The 21,967-nt window shown below is 55.7% G+C and overlaps 1 long non-coding RNA gene across 1 annotated transcript in view; it reads right to left on the reverse strand.

Moving 5' to 3' along the window:
* LOC142905440 (uncharacterized) overlaps nucleotides 1-15,146 on the reverse strand; it is a 205,509-nt gene extending 190,363 nt beyond the window's left edge. The window contains exon 1 of the long non-coding RNA XR_012929619.1: nucleotides 14,938-15,146. This is a non-coding gene — a long non-coding RNA (uncharacterized LOC142905440). The remainder of the gene's footprint in view (nucleotides 1-14,937) is intronic.
* Nucleotides 15,147-21,967: the final 6,821 nt, after the last annotated feature.

Genomic DNA, 21,967 nt, shown 5'->3' on the forward strand with positions numbered 1-21,967 from the left:
CATCATCACCACAGCACCACCACCACCACGCTCAATACACCACTATCACCATGCTCACCACCACACCACCATTCTTAAAACACCACCACTCCCAAGTCAACCACTGTCACAATCACAACTGTGCTGGAGGCGCCTCCAGCCGCTCGTGAAGTGGCTGCCGTCGGGAAGTATTTATTTTAGTCCGAGTCGACCCAGGGGATCGCCGCCACGGCAGGCGTCGCTGGTTCTGAGAGCCACATCTGGGCTCTGATGGACACCACTAACAACACAACCACCACTAACAACAACACAACCACCACTAACAACAACACAACCACCACTAACAACAACACAACCACCACTAACAACAACACAACCACCACTAACAACAACACAACCACCACTAACAACAACACAACCAGCACTAACAACAACACAACCAGCACTAACAACAACACAACCAGCACTAACAACAACACAACCAGCACTAACAACAACACAACCAGCACTAACAACAACACAACCAGCACTAACAACAACACAACCAGCACTAACAACAACACAACCACCACTAACAACAACACAACCACCACTAACAACAACACCACCACCACTAACAACAACACAACCACCACTAACAACAACACAACCACCACTAACAACAACACCACTAACAACAACACCACTAACAACAACACAACCACCACTAACAACAACACAACCAGCCACCTTATTCTTAACTCTTTCGGTAAAGTCACGTCGGTGCCACGGGGGTCCCCCTCGGTGCCACGGGGGCCCCCCTCGGTGCCACAGGGGGGCCCCGACTCACAGATAATTTTGCCGGTAGGTTCCCCCCCCAACCCCCGAGTGTGTCACCAACTCGCTTGCGTTTTAGCCGCCCGCTCGTTCTTGTGAGCGTCGGCGGTAGAGGATGGAGACGGCGTGGGGGGGCGGGGCGTGGTTTGAGATACCCCCCCACCGCGTCCAACCCCCCGCCCCCTCCTCCACCCTCCGCCCCCTCCTCCACCCCCCGCCCCCTCCTCTTCCTCCACCCCCCGCCCCCTCCTCTTCCTCCACCCCCCGCCCCCCTCCTCCTCCTCCACCCTCCGCCCCCTCCTCCACCCCCCGCCCCCTCCTCCACCCCCCGCCCCCTCCTCCACCCCCCGCCCCCTCCTCCACCCCCCGCCCCCTCCGCAGCCCCCCGCCCCCTCCTCCACCCCCCAGCTTCGCGCTGCTGCTTGAGCCGCGGTCACGCGGCGCCGACTCCGCCTCCAATTAACGCGGCGGATATAGCGGAGTGGGGGGGGGGCTGTGGGGGGGCTGTGGGGGGGGGCGTGGTGGGGGGCGTGGTGGGGGGGGGGCGAGACAAGGTTCGGGGAAGACGGCAAAGAACCGCTTGAAGAGGATGCGTGTATGAGAAGAGGAGGAGAAATCGAGAGAGACACGGGAGGAGTGAGGGAGACATCGAGAGAGAGACATCGAGAGAGAGACACACGGGAGGAGGAGAGGGAGACATCGAGAGGGAGATATCGAGAGAGAGAGACACGGGAGGAGTGAGGGAGAGTGGAGCCACACACACACGGGGAGAGGAAGGCACAGAGAGAGATGCGGGGGAGAGAGGGAGGTTGAGAGGAACACACCCGAGGAGAGAGACACGGGCAGAGGGAGGGAGATACATGGGGGGCGGGGGGGGGGGTACTTAGCGTCTCAGGGATGTGAGATCACATGCGCGACACGACCGTGGATTAGCGACTCGGCTGTTCACGAGTAGGGGGCGGGGGAGGCGAGAGGGCTGGGGGGGGGGGAGAGGGCTGGGAGGGGGGGGCGAGGCGAGAGGGCTGGGGGGGGGCTGGGGGGGCTGGGAGGGAGGGGCTGGGGGGGGGCTGGAGGGGGGAGCTGCCACCGATTCACGCGGAGGGCGTAGCGGGAGAGCTCTGCAGCGGCTGGGCTCTGCTCGTGGCCTGGATGGGCGATGGCCACGCACGGCGGGGCGCTGCCCCGCTCCGACGGGCAGCAGCGGGAACAGGCGGCGACACCCCCAGGGCGCACGGCGTGGTGGGCACCAGCGGGCTGAGCGTGGCCGAGAGCCGTGGCATCCAGGAGAGCCACACCGAGCCCACGGACTCGTTCTCAGGAGGTTCATGCCGCCGCTACATTGGCGCTAATGTTTACCAAGATGAATGTGGCGAGTTGTTGTTGTTGTTGTCGTGTTTGCTATTCACGTGGGGAGGAGGAGGGAACTGGATAAAACCCTCACGCCTTGCGCAAGGGGGCAACGCTCTATCCCCGTACAGATGGAACAGATGGAGATTCGCTCACGCGTTTCTTCACTGCCTTCGTACCGACAGGCCACACAATGACACAAAGACAGAGATCCCCCGTGTAGCCTTCACGAACTGATGTGGAAAGTGCAGTTGGCGAGTGGCACCTATGAAGGACAGCACGGCACACGAGGGGGTGGGTGGCCAGCACCACGCCCGGCCGCCTTTGTCTCCCCAGTGGGGAGGATTACACATCGCACCAGCTACTCATTTGCCCTGATAATCGTCACTGGTGTTGTCCGTCGTCAGTGGGAATCGAACTCTGGTTGCAGGTTCGTAGTGCAGCGCGCTAACCACTACACTACCTCTCAGACTCACAAAACAACAACACCGCGATTCGCCACGAAGCGGCGTTGACGTCACCACGGCGCCTGTGCCAGGCCAGGTGCACTACTTTAAGGCCACGTGAAGTGTCGAACGTCCGCTGGCAGGCGGCCACGTGACTGACCCAGCAGGTGCCACAGGTCGACTGACTGAGATGACTGGCTGGTGCACCACCTGTGCCCCCTACTGTGCCAACTTGCGGTATTTTATCTGCCCGGCGCTCTGCTTGTTGTTGTGAGCATCACTCCTCCGCCCTCCGTTGTTGCTGGAGGGCGACTGCCTCCAACTGCCCAGCAGCAGCGTCCTTCACGAGCCTCCTCTACAGAGGCCGATCTTGACACCGCTGGTACCAGTCATCGACAAGTCCACTCAGCTCCACATCTACCTGTACCACATCACTGCATCTCCTCTCTGGCCCGTACCGCGCCCGTTTAAGCCCCCTCTATCTGGGCAAACAGAAGTTGGTTGGCCATACGGTGGCTGAGCATGCGGGCTACGTGACCCAGCCAATGCAGCCTTTCCTGCCGGAGGAGCTCACTGATGGGAATGTGTCCAGATCTTTCAAGGATTTATGAGCTCCTCTCACAATCCAGCCTGGTTAAACACAGGATGGATCGTAGGGCATGCCAGCCTGAATGTTTCTTAGTGGCGCAGATGTTTGACTAGAGGGGTCCACGTTTCGCAAGAATAGAGAAGGGAGGGCATGACTGTGGCCGAGAAGACCCGAAGCTTCATGTGGAGCGACAGACCAGGAAGCTTTCATACAGCGATACGCAGCCAATGAAAAGATAATGCCGCTCGACTGATTCAGAGTGACACCCCTGCTGTCAAACCGGAGCCGGTCATAAGCACACTGACCAGGTATGAAAACTTCTCCACTCTCTCCACAACTGCTTCATCACCAAGTGGAACTGAGGGGGTGGGGTGTTTGATGACACAAAAATACCCTGGCAGGTGCTTAGTTTTGGTGGAGCTGATGGTAAGACCCCACACCTCATAGTGGCACGTTCCAGATTCAGCACCTTCAACTCCTCCTCTGAGTGAGCAGCAATCACCAGATCATCAGCATATGTAACGTGTTTTACCAATCGGGAGCCATCCCTCGACCGCACCGAGGCATCGATCAGCCTCCCATTGTACCTATACCAGATACAAATTCCTCTGGTACAGCCATGGAAAGCTTTTCGAACATCATGGTACAAAATTATGTTTAAAGAATGTGGGAGCCAAAGATCATCCCTGTTGCACCCCAAGGTGAACAGGGAATTGCTCTGACTCTGGGCTACATAGCTTTACCCGGGCCTGCCCACCATCATGAATATCCCTAATGATTGTGAGCAAAGATTCAGGGACTCCGAGCGCGCGAAGAACAACCAGAGCCGATGCCTATTAATTGTAGTGTAGGCCTTGACCACGTCAATAGGTCTTGTTGTAATTCTCTACACATCTGCTGTATCAGAGGGAGATAAAACATAGCGTCTGTGCAGGACTGCCCTGGTCTGAAACCGCATTGGGGCTCCATAAGCATTTCCTTAGAGTGCCTGGCACGGCGATGTTGAATGATCCTTGCCATGACTTTTCCCGGCACATTTAGGAGTGCGATGCCCTTGCAGTTACAGTTACTACACCGTCCGTGTGGTCCTCCTTCTTAAAGAGAGCGACAACCAGGGCATCCTTCAAGTCATGCGGAACCCGTCCCAGTAGGGCAGACTGTTATAATTGTCATGTAGGGCAGTCTACATACAAACGTCACCCTCCCTCAGCAGTCGTCTTGGGAAATCATCTCTGCTCGGCGCTTATTCCTGGTCTCAGACTTCGGATCGCCTTCCGTACTTCCTCGACGGATGGCACACATCTGTCAGCCACTCACAGGGTACGGCGACTTCATCCAATATTGGTGTTGTCTGGGCTGAGGGATTTCTCCTCCCCTCAAGGGCTCACATAAATGCTTGGCAAACCTGCCAGAGGTCGCATCACGGCTTTTCTTCCCCGATGGAGGATGATAGACGAGGTGCTGGAAGTTACTTTCTTGATGGAATTAAAGACAACAGACTCCCAGTTGACACACACAGCCTCCCAGTGACACAGAGACAGACTCCCAGTGACACAGAGACAGACTCCCAGTGACACAGAGACAGACTCCCAGTGACACAGACAGACTCCCAGTGACACAGAGACAGACTCCCAGTGACACAGAGACAGACTCCCAGTGACACAGACAGACTCCCAGTGACACAGAGACAGACTCCCAGTGACACAGAGACAGACTCCCAGTGACACAGAGACAGACTCCCAGTGACACAGACAGACTCCCAGTGACACAGACAGACTCCCAGTGACACAGAGACAGACTCCCAGTGACACAGAGACAGTCTCGCAGTGACACAGACAGACTCCCAGTGACACAGAGACAGACTCCCAGTGACACAGACAGACTCGCAGTGACACAGACAGACTCCCAGTGACACAGAGACAGACTCCCAGTGACACAGAGACAGACTCCCAGTGACACAGAGACAGACTCCCAGTGACACAGAGACAGACTCCCAGTGACACAGAGACAGACTCCCAGTGACACAGAGACAGACTCCCAGTGACACAGACAGACTCCCAGTGACACAGAGACAGACTCCCAGTGACACAGATACAGACTCCCAGTGACACAGAGACAGACTCCCAGTGACACAGACAGACTCCCAGTGACACAGAGACAGACTCCCAGTGACACAGAGACAGACTCCCAGTGACACAGAGACAGACTCCCAGTGACACAGACAGACTCCCAGTGACACAGACAGACTCCCAGTGACACAGAGACAGACTCCCAGTGACACAGAGACAGACTCCCAGTGACACAGAGACAGACTCCCAGTGACACAGAGACAGACTCCCAGTGACACAGACAGACTCCCAGTGACACAGTGACACAGAGACAGACTCCCAGTGACACAGACACAGACTCCGAGTGACACAGACAGACTCCCAGTGACACAGACAGACTCCCAGTGACACAGACAGACTCCCAGTGACACAGACAGACTCCCAGTGACACAGACAGACTCCCAGTGACACAGAGACAGACTCCCAGTGACACAGAGACAGACTCCCAGTGACACAGAGACAGACTCCCAGTGACACAGACAGACTCCCAGTGACACAGAGACAGACTCCCAGTGACACAGAGACAGACTCCCAGTGACACAGACTCAGTCACACTGAGAAGCGGGGAGCCTCGCCTCGAGTCGTCTACCCGATGGGTCTCACCCCCCCTCCCACCACACCCCCCCCCCGGCTCCCACCTCCCACCTACCCCACCTGCACCTGAGCGCTCGGGTGAGTGAGTGGTCGTGTGAGTGAGTGGTTGGGTGAGTGAGTGGCAGGGTGAGCGAGTGAGTGGTCGTGTGAGTGAGTGGTCGGGTGAGTGAGTGGTCGGGTGAGTGAGTGGTTGGGTGAGTGAGTGAGTGGGTGAGTGGTTGGGTGAGTGGTCGGGTGAGTGAGTGGTTGGGTGAGTGAGTGAGTGGGTGGGTGAGTGAATGGCTGGGTGAGTGGGTGAGTGGTTGGGTGAGTGAGTGGTTGGGTGAGTGGTCTGGTGAGTGAGTGGCCGGGTGAGTGAGTGGTCTAGTGAGTGGTCGAGTGAGTGGTCGGGTGAGTGAGTGGTCGGGTGAGTGAGTGGTCGAGTGAGTGGTCGGGTGAGTGAGTGGTCGGGTGAGTGAGTGGTCGGGTGAGTGAGTGGTCGGGTGAGTGAATGGTCGGGTGAGTGAATGGTCGGGTGAGTGAGTGGTCGGGTGAGTGAATGGTCGGGTGAGTGAGTGGTCGGGTGACTGAATGGTCGGGTGAGTGAGTGGCGGGGTAAGTGAGTGGTTGGGTGAGTGGTCGGGTGAATGAGTGGTCGGGTGAGTGAGTGGTCGGGTGAATGAGTGGTCGGGTGAGTGAGTGGTCGGGTGAGTGAATGGTCGGGTGAGTGAGTGGCGGTGTAAGTGAGTGGTCGGGTGAGTGAGTGGCGGGGTAAGTGAGTGGTTGGGTGAGTGGTCGGGTGAATGAGTGGTGGGGTGAGTGAGTGGTCGGGTGAGTGATTGGTCGGGTGAGAGAGTGGCGGTGTAAGTGAGTGGTCGGGTGAGTGGCCGGGGTGAGTGAGTGGTTGGGTGAGTGATAGAGGGATCTTGCGAGAGGGCGTGAGAGTTCAAGACCGTTGAGTGAGGAGCGATGGGGAGAGCGCGAGCGGGAGGGAGAGTGCGAGCACACAGAGGAGAGAGAGAGAGAGGGAGAGAGGGGACACGAGAGAGGGAGAGAGGGAGAGTGGGGGACACGAGAGAGAGAGAGAGGGAGGAGAGGGGGACACGAGAGAGAGAGGGAGGGAGAGTGGGGGACACGAGAGAGAGAGGGAAGAGCGTTCGAGGAAGCATGACGAGAGAGATGAGCGGTGGGAGAGGGAGGGGAGAGCGAGGGGAGAGGGAGGGCAGGTAACCCCCCACCCCCCGTCCCCCCCGCCCTCCCCAGGCTGCGGAGCGCGGTCCCCCAATGATGCTCGCATTTCCATGGCAACGGGAACATCATCCTGACTCACAGCGCGCGCCACCCCTCTCCCGTTTCTCTCCGCTCCCATCGCTCTCCCATCTCTGCCCCCTCCCTCATCACTCGTCCCTCTTTCCCTCTCCTACTCCATCATCTCTGCCCTCTCTCCTCTCCCTCCAATCGCTCTCCCATCGCTCTCCCATCTCTGCCCGTTCTATCCCATCTATCTCCTCCCTCTCTCTACGAGTCACCCTCTCCCACGTCTCTCTCTCACTGTCCATCTCTCTCTCTGTCCGTCTCTCTCTCTCTCTGTCCGTCTCCGTCTCTCTCTCTCTCTGTCCGTCTCTGCATCTCTCTCCACTAAACATCTCCCTCTGTCTGGCTCCTCTCATCTCTCCACTCTCCGTCTCCTCCCTCCACCATCGTCATCGCTCCATCTCCTCTCCTGGCGTGTTTATTTTACCAGGTAAAGCCCCACCGAGCTGATTCGTAGCTCATATCTGAAGCGACCTGGCTATCACAAACGATAGCTCAACGAAGTGGCTCATCACCACCACGTGGACATTTAGAGCAGCAGTCAAATAGTCTGAACGAGTTTATTTTAAAATGTGGAGGGGAAAAACCGGACGCAGACTCCAAATACACAGCAGCAGACTCCAAATACACAGCAGCAGCAGGCGTCAGGGCCGGGATCGAACCCACGACCTCCTGCATACCAGGAGAGGTAGTCAACATCTCTTAGCCACCGTGATGATTGAACCTACGACCTCCTGCACACCCGGCGAGGTAGTCAACATCTCTTAGCCACCATGATGATTATTGAACCTACGACCTCCTGCACACCAGGCGAGGTAGTCAACATCTCTTAGCCACCGTGATGATGATTGAACCTACGACCTCCTGCACACCAGGCGAGGTAGTCAACATCTCTTAGCCACCATGATGATTATTGAACCTACGACCTCCTGCACACCAGGCGAGGTAGTCAACATCTCTTAGCCACCATGATGATTATTGAACCTACGACGTCCTGCACACCAGGCGAGGTAGTCAACATCTCTTAGCCACCGTGATGATGATTGAACCTACGACCTCCTGCACACCAGGCGAGGTAGTCAACATCCCGCACGCGTCCCATCACTTGCCTGCCGTTGCACGACAACTCTTTCCCATCGTCCCCACCGTCCATTGTGAAAACAACGACGATTGTTGTTGGTGTTGTTACGTTGTGATATTAACTGCCGTAAGAAGCGGCAGGCCAATGGAGGTCATTTGGAAACGGAGCGACCAAAATCGGCTGCTCGCACCGTGGAAGGCAGAGGACGGGCGGATCGTGAGACACCTGAGGATCGCGGATTGGTGGGAGGGGGGTTGGGGGGAGGCCTTCGTCCAGCAGAGGATCGAACATGCTTAGCTCCCGAGATCTTGAGAACTAAGCAGGGGTTGAGCCTGGATTGCTTCGCGGGAAAGGGCGACCACGACCATCAACACCACCAACATCACCACCAAAACTACCACCACCAACACCACCAAAGACAAAGCTCCCCCGCATAGCCCGTAAAGACTGTTGGGGCAAGTGATGTTAGTGAGCACCTGTGAAGGCCGGCCCTGTGGCACGCAAGGGGTGGGTGGCCAACACCACGCCCGGCCGCCTTTGTCTCCCCAATGGGGATGTTTACACACCGCACCAGCTTCTCGTGCTTGAGGCTGAGTCAACCTAGGGTAAGCTCAATACCCGGTTCAGATAGTTGTCACCGGTGTTGGAGTTGAACTCGGGTGGCCAGGTTAGGTAGCTCAGAACCCTGGCCACCACCACTACCGCTCACCACACCAACGCCACGACGTGTGTAACAGGTGCTATAGACTACGTGTGTTACAGGTGCTATAGACTACGTGTGTAACAGGTGCAATAGACCACGTGTGTAACAGGTGCTGTAGACCACGTGTGTAACAGGTGCTACAGACCACGTGTGTAACAGGTGTTGTAGACCACGTGTGTAACAGGTGTTGTAGACTACGTGTGTAACAGGTGCCATAGACCACGTGTGTAACAGGTGCCGTAGACCACGTGTGTAACAGGTGCTATAGACTACGTTTGTAACAGGTGCTGTAGACCACGTGTGTAACAGGTGCCATAGACCACGTGTGTAACAGGTGCCGTAGACCACGTGTGTAACAGATGCTATAGACCACGTGTGTAACAGGTGCCATAGACCACGTGTGTAACAGGTGCCGTAGACCACGTGTGTAACAGATGCTATAGACCACGTGTGTAACAGGTGCTATAGACTACGTGTGTAACAGGTGCCGTAGACCACGTGTGTAACAGATGCTATAGACCACGTGTGTAACAGGTGCTGTAGACCACGTGTGTAACAGGTGCCATAGACCACGTGTGTAACAGGTGCTGTAGACCACGTGTGTAACAGGTGCTATAGACTACGTGTGTAACAGGTGCTGTAGACCACGTGTGTAACAGGTGCCAAAGACCACGTGTGTAACAGGTGCTATAGACCACGTGTGTAACAGGTGCTATAGACCACGTGTGTAACAGGTGTTGCAGACCACGTGTGTAACAGGTGCCATAGACCACGTGTGTAACAGATGCTATAGACCACGTGTGTAACAGGTGCTGTAGACCACGTGTGTAACAGGTGCTATAGACTACGTGTGTAACAGGTGCTATAGACTACGTGTGTAACAGGTGTTGTAGACCACGTGTGTAACAGGTGCTATAGACCACGTGTGTAACAGGTGTTGCAGACCACGTGTGTAACAGGTGTTGTAGACCACGTGTGTAACAGGTGCTATAGACTACGTGTGTAACAGGTGTTCTAGACCACGTGTGTAACAGGTGTTGTAGACCACGTGTGTAACAGGTGCTATAGACCACGTGTGTAGCAGGTGTTGTAGACTACGTGTGTAACAGGTGCTATAGACCACGTGTATAACAGGTGTTGTAGACCCCGTGTGTAACAGGTGCTATAGACCACGTGTGTAACAGGTGCTATAGACCCCGTGTGTAACAGGTGCTGTAGACCACGTGTGTAACAGGTGCTATAGACCACGTGTGTAACAGGTGTTGTAGACCACGTGTGTAACAGGTGCTATAGACCACGTGTGTAACAGGTGCTATAGACCACGTGTGTAACAGGTGTTGCAGACCACGTGTGTAACAGGTGCCATAGACCACGTGTGTAACAGGTGCTATAGACCACGTGTGTAACAGGTGTTGTAGACTACGTGTGTAACAGGTGCTATAGACCACGTGTGTAACAGGTGCTATAGACTACGTGTGTAACAGTTGATATAGACCACGTGTGTAACAGGTGCTGTAGACCACGTGTGTAACAGGTGCTGTAGACTACGTGTGTAACAGGTGCTGTAGACCACGTGTGTAACAGGTGCCATAGACCACGTGTGTAACAGGTGCTATAGACCAAGTGTGTAACAGGTGCTGTAGACTACGTGTGTAACAGGTGCCGTAGACCACGTGTGTAACAGGTGCCATAGACCACGTGTGTAACAGGTGCTATAGACCAAGTGTGTAACAGGTGCTGTAGACTACGTGTGTAACAGGTGCCGTAGACCACGTGTGTAACAGGTGCTATAGACTACGTGTGTAACAGGTGCTATAGACTACCTGTGTAACAGGTGCTGTAGACCACGTGTGTAACAGGTGCTATAGACCACGTGTGTAACAGGTGCCGTAGACCACGTGTGTAACAGGTGCTGTAGACCACGTGTGTAACAGGTGCCATAGACCACGTGTGTAACAGGTGCCATAGACCACGTGTGTAACAGGTGCCAGAGATTACGTGTGTAACAGGTGCTGTAGACCACGTGTGTAACAGGTGCCATAGACCACGTGTGTAACAGGTGCCATAGACCACGTGTGTAACAGGTGCTATAGACCACGTGTGTAACAGGTGCTATAGACTACGTGTGTAACAGGTGTTGTAGACCACGTGTGTAACAGGTGTTATAGACCACGTGTGTAACAGGTGCTATAGACCACGTGTGTAACAGGTGCTGTAGACCACGTGTGTAACAGGTGCTATAGACTACGTGTGCAACAGGTGCCATAGACCACGTATGTAACAGGTGCTGTAGACCACGTGTGTAACAGGTGCTATAGACCACGTGTGTAACAGGTGCCGTAGACCACGTGTGTAACAGGTGCCGTAGACCACGTGTGTAACAGATGCTATAGACCACGTGTGTAACAGGTGCCATAGACCACGCGTGTAACAGGTGCCGTAGACCACGTGTGTAACAGATGCTATAGACCACGTGTGTAACAGGTGCCATAGACCACGTGTGTAACAGGTGCCGTAGACCACGTGTGTAACAGATGCTATAGACCACGTGTGTAACAGGTGCTATAGACTACGTGTGTAACAGGTGCCGTAGACCACGTGTGTAACAGATGCTATAGACCACGTGTGTAACAGGTGCTGTAGACCACGTGTGTAACAGGTGCCATAGACCACGTGTGTAACAGGTGCTGTAGACCACGTGTGTAACAGGTGCTATAGACTACGTGTGTAACAGGTGCTATAGACCACGTGTGTAACAGGAGCTGTAGACTACGTGTGTAACAGGTGCTGTAGACCACGTGTGTAACAGGTGCCATAGACCACGTGTGTAACAGGTGCTATAGACTACGTGTGTAACAGGTGCCATAGACCACGTGTGTAACAGGTGCCATAGACCACGTGTGTAACAGGTGCTATAGACCACGTGTGTAACAGGTGTTGTAGTCCACGTGTGTAACAGGTGCCGTAGACCACGTGTGTAACAGGTGCCGTAGACCACGTGTGTAACAGGTGCTATAGACTACGTGTGTAACAGGTGCTATAGACTACGTGTGTAACAGGTGCTATAGACTACGTGTGTAACAGGTGCTATAGACTACGTGTGTAACAGGTGCTATAGACTACGTGTGCAACAGGTGCCATAGACCACGTATGTAACAGGTGCTGTAAACCACGTGTGTAGCAGGTGCTGTAGAACCACGTGTGTAGCAGGTGCTGTAGACCACGTGTGTAACAGGTGCCGTAGACCACGTGTGTAACAGGTGCCGTAGACCACGTGTGTAACAGGTGCCATAGACCACGTGTGTAACAGGTGCTATAGACTACGTGTGTAACAGGTGCTATAGACTACGTGTGTAACAGGTGCTATAGACTACGTGTGTAACAGGTGCTATAGACTACGTGTGTAACAGGTGCTATAGACTACGTGTGCAACAGGTGCCATAGACCACGTATGTAACAGGTGCTGTAAACCACGTGTGTAGCAGGTGCTGTAGACCACGTGTGTAGCAGGTGCTGTAGACCACGTGTGTAACAGGTGCCGTAGACCACGTGTGTAACAGGTGCCGTAGACCACGTGTGTAACAGGTGCTATAGACCACGTGTGTAACAGGTGCCGTAGACCACGTGTGTAACAGGTGCTATAGACTACGTGTGTAGCAGGTGCTGTAGACCACGTGTGTAACAGGTGTTGTAGACCACGTGTGTAACAAGTGCTATAGACCACGTGTGTAACAGGTGCCATAGACCACGTGTGTAACAGGTGCTATAGACCACGTGTGTAACAGGTGTTGTAGACCACGTGTGTAACAGGTGCTGTAGACCACGTGTGTAACAGGTGTTGTAGACCACGTATGTAACAGGTGCTATAGACTACGTGTGTAACAGGTGCTGTAGACCACGTGTGTAACAGGTGCCATAGACCACGTGTGTAACAGGTGCTGTAGACCACGTGTGTAACAGGTGCTATAGACCACGTGTGTAACAGGTGTTATAGACTACGTGTGTAACAGGTGTTATAGACTACGTGTGTAACAGGTGCCGTAGACCACGTGTGTAACAGGTGTTATAGACTACGTGTGTAACAGGTTCTGTAGACCACGTGTGTAACAGGTGCCGTAGACCACGTGTGTAACAGGTGCTGTAGACCACGTGTGTAACAGGTGCTATAGACTACGTGTGTAACAGGTGCTATAGACTACGTGTGTAACAGGCGCTGTAGACCACGTGTGTAACAGGTGCTGTAGACCACGTGTGTAACAGGTGCTATAGACTACGTGTGTAACAGGTGCTGTAGACCACGTGTGTAACAGGTGCTGTAGACCACGTGTGTAACAGGTGCCATAGACCACGTGTGTAACAGGTGCTATAGACCACGTGTGTAACAGGTGTTGTAGACCACGTGTGTAACAGGTGCTGTAGACCACGTGTGTAACAGGTGCTATAGACTACGTGTGTAACAGGTGCTGTAGACCACGTGTGTAACAGGTGCTATAGACCACGTGTGTAACAGGTGCCATAGACCACGTGTGTAACAGGTGCTGTAGACCACGTGTGTAACAGGTGCTATAGACCACGTGTGTAACAGGTGCTATAGACTACGTGTGTAACAGGTGCTGTAGACCACGTGTGTAACAGGTGCTATAGACCACGTGTGTAACAGGTGCTGTAGACCACGTGTGTAACAGGTGTTGTAGACCACGTGTGTAACAGGTGTTGTAGACCACGTGTGTAACAGGTGCTATAGACCACGTGTGTAACAGGTGCTATAGACTACGTGTGTAACAGGTGCTGTAGACCACGTGTGTAACAGGTGCTATAGACCACGTGTGTAACAGGTGCTGTAGACCACGTGTGTAACAGGTGCTATAGACTACGTGTGTAACAGGTGCTGTAGACCACGTGTGTAACAGGTGCTATAGACTACGTGTGTAACAGGTGCTGTAGACGACGTGTGTAACAGGTGCTGTAGACCACGTGTGTAACAGGTGCTCCCATGCCCGCACTAACCCACACTGAGCACAATGGTGAAGTATGGTCAAATACCCTCCCACCGCATACCCCCCCGCCTCCCCTCCCCCACACCCTCCCGCAGGGTGTGAGTGAGGCTCCCCATCCAGCAGTGGAATGCCGGCAGCGATACCGCGCAGCGAATCTCGAGGGGTTCGCGTCGGAGCCGAGACCCGCAGCTCACAGGTAGAAGACCCTTGGCCAGGAATCTCTTGGCAGGCAGCTCACCTGCAGCACCGCTTCTAGCGGAGGCCGACTGCTGATAAGACACTGAATGTCGAAACCGGTTCGGAGTGCTGTTTGTGTTGAACCAAGGCCGCGCGTGCGTGCGCGTGTGTGATGGATGTGGAAAAGAGAGAGGCGAGCGGGCCGTGTAGTTGGAGGGAATTCCCCGTGGCAACTGTCTCGGGATCACGCGGGGACAGAGAGACAGACGGACAGAGGGAGAGAGACAGAGAGAGACAGAGAGAGAGGCAGAGAGAGAGACAGAGAGAGGCAGAGAGACCGCGTAGAGACCAAAGCTCATATTTGTCTCCATCCAGCAGTGCAGAGAGCACACATTCCGTGGTGATGGTGATGATGGTGACGTGATGGAAAGTTGCAGGGTTAGGATCTCAGAGAGAGAGAGAGAGACAGACAGAGAGAGATGGACAGAGAGAGAGAGAGACGGAAAGAGACAGAGAGAGACAGAGAAACAGAGGGACGGACAGAGACAGTGACAGACAGAGAGAGACAGGGAGAGAGAGACAGAGAGAGACAGGGAGAGACAGACAGAGAGAGACGAATAGAGAGAGAGACACAGAGACAGACAGACAGGAGCACGTGGATTGGAGGACGAACGCCATCATGAGTACATCGCCGCATCGACCACGGACCCAGTGGGCAGGGCTCTATCCAGCAGTGGAGAGACCAAGGCTGCCGATAACGACATTATTCCACAACAACAATCCTTCCCACCTCCCAGCCGACCTCACCTGTTTGCCGATGTTTCGATCCTCCACCCTCCTCTTCTCTCTCCTGGGAGTCCCGCGGCGGAGTCGAGGCGAGGAGAGTCTGGGACTCAATCACGACCACCTGGCGGAGATTAATGAATCGTTCTCTCTCCCCGTGTCTCTCTCCCCGTGTCTCTCTCTCTCCCCGTATCTCTCTCTCCCCGTGTCTCTCTCTCTCTCCGTCTCTCTCTCTCTCCGTCTCTCTCTCTCTCTCTCTCCCCGTGTCTCTCTCTCCCCGTGTCTCTCTCCCCCCGTGTCTCACACTCTCCCCCCGTGCCTCTCTCTCCCCGTGTCTCTCTCTCCCCGTATCTCTCTCTCCCCGTGTCTCTCTCTCTCTCCGTCTCTCTCTCTCTCTCTCCCCGTGTCTCTCTCTCCCCGTGTCTCTCTCCCCCCGTGTCTCACACTCTCCCCCCGTGTCTCTCTCTCCCCGTGTCTCTCTCTCTCCCCGTGTCTCTCTCTCTCCCCCCGTGTCTCAACCTCTTCCCTCGTGTCGCTCTCTCCCCCGTGTCGCTCTCTCCCTCCGTGTCGCTCTCTCCCCGTGTCTCACACTCTCCCCCCGTGTCTCTCTCCCCCGTGTCTCACACTCTCCCCCCGTGTCGCTCTCTCCCCCGTGCCACTCTCCCCGGCTCGCGCTGTTCAGGAGCCCGCCGTGGTCGACCCGTGGCTTTATAGGAGACGCCGCGCAGCGATTGGATAGCTTGCCGGTCACGTGCTGTTCTAACTCTCTCTCTCTCCCTCTCTTATTTACTCTCTCCAACGCTCTCCATCCAGCACCTCGTATGCTCTCTCTTCGTCTTTCACTCTCCCTCCCATCTCCCATCACATCACACGTCGCTCTCCCTCTCTTACTCACCCCCCCCACCCCGTCCCCTTCCATGCACTCCAGGGACGTGCTGCGAGCCATGCAGGAGCTGCGTCTGCAGGCGCCGGAGGACAGTGGCGAGCGCCTCTCCTGCGCTCAGCCTCCCGGGCGCAGTGACTCCGGGGACGCCGCTGAAGCACCGCGCTGCGTCAAGGCGCCGCGTTGCCGGGGCCTGGCCGAGCCCACGGGACACAGCGTGGAGAGAGTTCACTTCTCTCCCCTCGCTGCGGCCGCCTCCCATGGTGGAAACGGACGAAGAAGCCTCCCGTGGCCCAAATGCCGCGGTGACCTGCGGTGGAGGTTGGTGCGCCGGACGGTGCCATCGGCCGTGCGGCTCAGCCGAGGCTCCCCAGGGGCACCGCTCTCCGTGTGCGTTCTGCGGTGCCAGGGGAGATCTGGGCCCCACCACGACTTGGGGCGTCCGCGGCTTTTGGGGTTCATTTTCACGAGACTGGAGGTGCCTTTTTACAAAAGCAGTTCCATTCATGGGGGGTGCCTTGCCTGGCTAATAAGCGCCACGATCTTGCCAACTTCGTCTGTGCCCAAGCAAAGGTGGCAAGTTTACAAGAGCGGGAGAACGGTGCCGCGAGGCGACGGCCGCTCCGCAGTGCCGGTGTTGAGGGGCCTGGCTCGAGGCACGGCTCCGGCTGGAGCACGCGAGCCACTCCCGTGCCGGTGACGCGCTCCGTGTGGTCTCTGGACGGGGGGCGGTGGCCGTGCCCCCTGCACCAGCGACAACGGCGTTCTGAATTTCTAACGAGCCGATTCGTGGAGCGTGGCGTGCGTGACCACGTGGTGTTTGTGTTGTGCGTGGCGCGTGACGCGCGTGTGACGTGGGTCGTGTGTTGTGACGTGGACACATGATGCTCGACTCGACGTGGTCTGTTTCGAAATCGGCTCCAGTGCTTTTGCTGCTGGCAACAATAAAAGTGGTTTGAAAGTCAAAAGTCTCCCTCTGTCTAACTCTCTCCCTCTCACTATCTCTCTCTAACTCCCTCTCTCCCTCCTGCCCACTCTCACTCACACCCTCTCTCCCTCCTGCCATCACCACTACCATCACGACCACAAATAACAGCACAATTACTATTATCACCATGACCACCACCATCACTACCAGCATCACCACCAGCACCACGAGCGCAGTGCATTGACCCGCGTGGTGAAGTATGGTCAACGACAACCCCCACCCAATGACAGACGTGACACTTGCGAGGCTTTCATCCAGCAGTGGATTAACAATGCATCGTGGATATGACCATACGCACAAAGACAAAGGTCACCCGTCGGGTGTTGGGGCAAGTGCGCATAGCGAGTATCTGTGTGTGTCTGTGTGTGTCTGTGTGTGTCTATGTGTGTCTATGTGTGTCTGTGTGTGTCTGTATCTGTGTGTGTGTGTGTGTCTGTGTGTGTCTGTGTGTGTCTTTGTGTGTGGGGAGCGATAGTGTAGCGGTTAGCGCGCTGCACTATGAACCTGGCGACCCAGGTTCGATTCCCGCTCACGGCCAACATCAGTGACGATTATCTGAACCGGTCCTGGGCCTCCCCTAGGTCGACTCAGCCTCAAATGAGTACCTAGTGCGGTGGATAAAAGCATTGCCACTGGGGAGACAAAGGCGGTCGGGCGTGGTGCTGGCCACCCACCCCCTCGTGTGACGCAGTGGCAGCCTCGGCGCTGCTAGTCGCTAACAGCACTTGCCCTAACAGCGGTTGTAGGCTAGACGGGGGATCTTTGTCTTTGTGTGCTGGCTGTGTGTGTTGTGTGTGCGGGAAGACGGGGAGGGGAGGAGGGGGATCGGGGGGTGGGAGGGCGATGAGGAGGAGGTGGGGGGTGAGACGGAGGGGGGGGGGATGAGGGAGCTGTCTATAATCTCGATTTCTCGGCGTCTATTTTGCTGCCATTATTTAATTTCACGCGCTTGGCCTCACCACGCAGCACGGAGAGTGTAAAGAGAGAGAGGTGGGGGGGGGTGATGAAGAGGAGGGAGAGAGATCAGAGAGGGGAGAACGAGAGAGACATTGAGAGAGAGCGAGCGGGGTGGGAGAGAGGGGGAGGGTAGAGAGAAAACTTTAGAGACGAGGGAGAGAGAGGAGAGGGAAGACACGGCGAAGGGGGGTCGTGGAGAGATGAAAGAGAGAGGGGTGGGGAGAGAGAGGGCGAAGAGACCGTTTAGCTACCATGGAGAGCGACAAAGAGAAACAGCGGTGGTGGAAAACGGGATTAGGGGCACGGCGGGGTGGGGGGGGTTAGGGGGGTGGAGGGGGGGGGCTCAATTGGTCTCGTGGTTGAAACCGAAATGGGAAACCCTGGGGGGCGAGGGCGGTAAAGAAAGAGAGAGAGAAAAGAGTGGGAAGGGAGAGCAGGCAGTGAGAGAGAGAGAGGAGAGAGAGCAGGCAGAGCCATCAATTTAGGCACAACATCGCTGCACCAGCTGGGGGTGTTCCTGGAACCAGAGGAGAACCACCGCGGAGGATCTGGGACAAGATAGAGGAGAAGGTGCAGGAGCAACTGGGCACCTGGAGTCGCCTGTGCAAATTATTCACGTTCAGGACAAAGACGTTGGTGGTGAACCAGCTGGTGACATCAATGCTGTGGCACCGGCTCCCCTGCACCCCCCTCCCCCCCCCCCATGCGCCTCGTCAACGTAATACAGAAGCGGGGTCCTCGACTTCTTCTGGTCGGGCGGAGGAAACCGGGTCACGGCCGGCGTCCTGACCCTGCCACTGGACGAGGGGGGTCACGGGCTGGTGTGTGTGCGGAGTCAGCTGGCCACCTTTCGACTGCACGCCTCGCAAAAGGTCCTGCACGCCACCCCTGCACCGGCCTGGAGCGTCACGGCCTCCTTTCTCCTGAAACAGCTGGGGGGTCTGCAGTGCTCCAAACAACTATTCTACATGGACCTGCAGGGCCTACCACTGGGACAGATGCCACCCTTCTACAGGAGCGTCCTGCAGACATGGAGCTCCCTCGCCGTCAGGAGGCTGAACCAACCGCGATCGGCTGAGCATTTGATCTCCCAACCGATCCTCAGGAAGCCACAGACAAAGCTGCCACCAGCACCACCCCCGGCATGGAGAGGCGCCTCGCCAATGTGCGTCTCACCAGGATGGGAGATCTGGAGGAGCCCGGAATACGGGGCCGGTGGCTCGGACGGGCCGCAAAGACAGGGGGGCTGCAGCCGCTCCACATGGCTGCCTGGATCCTGACCGAAGCCAAGGGGGCCTTCTCAGCGGCAGCGGGGAGAACGCCCCCCATCGGCGTCGGGGATGACGAGGCCCCTCTCGGTCCCCCTCCACCGGAGCTCTCCGTCGTGCCGCTGCATCGCCAGTGCCGACAAACGAAGGCGGATCACAACCTGTGCCGGCTAGAAGACCTGCCGGTGGTGGCCTTCACAAATGTAAAGAGGAAGGTGCTGTACTCCTACATGGTCCGGTTCCACCAACAGGACACCCTGAGGAGCCACAAGGACCATGCCTGGAGGAAAGCCCTGCCCTGTGTCTCTCTGGAGAGGCCTCGCTGGAGGCAACTCTACTCCAGCCCGACGTACAACCGCATCGGCGACCTCAGCTGGAGCATCGTCCACGGCACCGTCACCACCAACGCCTCCCTGGCGCGCTTCACCGACACGTCCCCGGAGTGCCGGTTCTGCGGTAAAGTGGAGACGGTGGCGCACCAATAAGTGGAGTGCAAGAGCCTGGACTCGCTGTTCAAGGTCCTGAGAAACATCCTCCTAAGGTTCAGCCTCCACTTCTCCCCGACGGTCCTCATCTTTGGATACCCGAAGGGCGACGGACCCCTACATCTTCAGAGGCTGGTCAACGTGCTCTTCGGCTACGCCAAGCTCGCCATATACAGGGCGAGGAAGGTAGCCCAGGAGGGGCAACGTCCAGCCAGCAGCCTGGGCATCTTCCGCGCTCTGGTCGGAGCCAGGGTGTGGCTGACCCACGCCGTGTCGGCCTTCAAGGAGCAGTGGGCGCTGGAGGAGGCCGTGTGCTCGGTGGCAGATGACGGTAGAGAGCTCTGTGCATGCAGATTGTGAGCTACCCGTCGGAGGCCGTAGGACTGCGAGGAGGGCTGAGTGCAGATGCAGCACTTGTCGTAGTAAAAATAAACATTACAAATATTACATAGAATACAGAGGAAAAATAGATATGGAGTAGGGAGAGAGGGGGTAGAGAGGGAGGGGGGATAGAGAGAGGGGGTAGAGAGAGAGGGAAGGGGTAAGACGGAGAAAAGCAGAGCGTGAAATCTTTTGTGAAATATTTTATTTAAACGGGGGGGGGGGGGGCACATAAAGCAAAGCATTGAACAAAAAACAAAAACCGAAATGATGAACGAAGCAAAGTGCCGACTACACAGACCGAGCATCTTCTTGTTCCCTCTGATCGTAAAAAGAAAGAGAGATAGAGAGTGGAGGACGAGAGAAAGAAGGGGGAGCAGGCAGAGAGAGAGGGAGGGGGGGAGAGAAAAGCCAGCGATGCCAGGGAGGAGAGAGAGAGAGGAGATGAAAGAGGCGAGAGAGAGAGAACTGAGAGACGAGAAGAAAGAGCAGGGAGAGAGAAAGAGAGCGGGAAGGGAGACGAAGGGAGAAAGAAAGAGGGGGAGGCAGAGAGAGTTGAGAGAGAGAGAGGAGAAGAGGAGAGAGAGGGAGATGCTCCACTGGGTTGCGTGGTCACGAGGGTGGTTGTACTGTACTCTCTATGTACTGTACTCTCTATGTACTGTACTCTCTATGTACTGTACTCTCCACACAGCGCACCTATCACCTTGACTACAGCTCCTCCACACAGGGCACCTATCACCTTGACTACAGCTCCTCCACACAGGGCACCTATCACCTTGACTACAGCTCCTACACACAGGGTACCTTCACCTTGACTACAGCTCCTACACACAGCGCACCTATCACCTTGACTACAGCTCATACACGCAGGGCACCTATCAACTTGACTACAGCTCCTCCACACAGGGCACCTATCACCTTGACTACAGCTCATACACACAGGGCACCTATCACCTTGACTACAGCTCATACACACAGGGCACCTATCACATTGACTACAGCTCCTCCACACAGGGTACCTATCATCTTAACTACAGCTCCTACACACAGGGCACCTATCACCTTGACTACAGCTCCTACACACAGCGCACCTATCACTTGACTACAGCTCATACACACAGGGCACCTATCACCTTGACTACAGCTCCTACACACAGGGCACCTATCACCTTGATTACAGCTCATACACACAGGGCACCTATCACCTTGACTACAGCTCCTACACACAGGGCACCTATCACCTTGACTACAGCTCCTACACACAGGGTACCTATCACCTTGACTACAGCTCCTCCACACAGGGCACCTATCACCTTGACTACAGCTCCTACACACAGGGTACCTATTATCTTGACTACAGCTCCTCCACACAGGGCACCTATCACCTTGACTACAGCTCCTACACACAGGGTACCTATCACCTTGACTACAGCTCCTACACACAGCGCACCTATCACCTTGACTACAGCTCATACACACAGGGCACCTATCACCTTGACTACAGCTCCTCCACACAGGGCACCTATCACCTTGACTACAGCTCATACACACAGGGCACCTATCACCTTGACTACAGCTCATACACACAGGGCACCTATCACATTGACTACAGCTCCTCCACACAGGGTACCCATCATCTTAACTACAGCTCCTACACACAGGGCACCTATCACCTTGACTACAGCTCCTACACACAGCGCACCTATCACCTTGACTACAGCTCATACACACAGGGCACCTATCACCTTGACTACAGCTCCTACACACAGGGCACCTATCACCTTGATTACAGCTCATACACACAGGGCACCTATCACCTTGACTACAGCTCCTACACACAGGGCACCTATCACCTTAACTACAGCTCCTACACACAGGGTACCTATCACCTTGACTACAGCTCCTCCACACAGGGCACCTATCACCTTGACTACAGCTCCTACACACAGGGTACCTATTATCTTGACTACAGCTCCTCCACACAGGGCACCTATCACATTGACTACAGCTCCTACACACAGGGTACCTATTATCTTGACTACAGCTCATACACACAGGGTACCTATCACCTTGACTACAGCTCCTACAC

The sequence above is a fragment of the Petromyzon marinus genome, chromosome 54 (genome assembly GCF_048934315.1).
Source record: "Petromyzon marinus isolate PM22_M1 ecotype Great Lakes invasive population chromosome 54, UKy_Petmar_22M1.pri1.0, whole genome shotgun sequence".
NCBI lineage: Eukaryota > Metazoa > Chordata > Hyperoartia > Petromyzontiformes > Petromyzontidae > Petromyzon > Petromyzon marinus.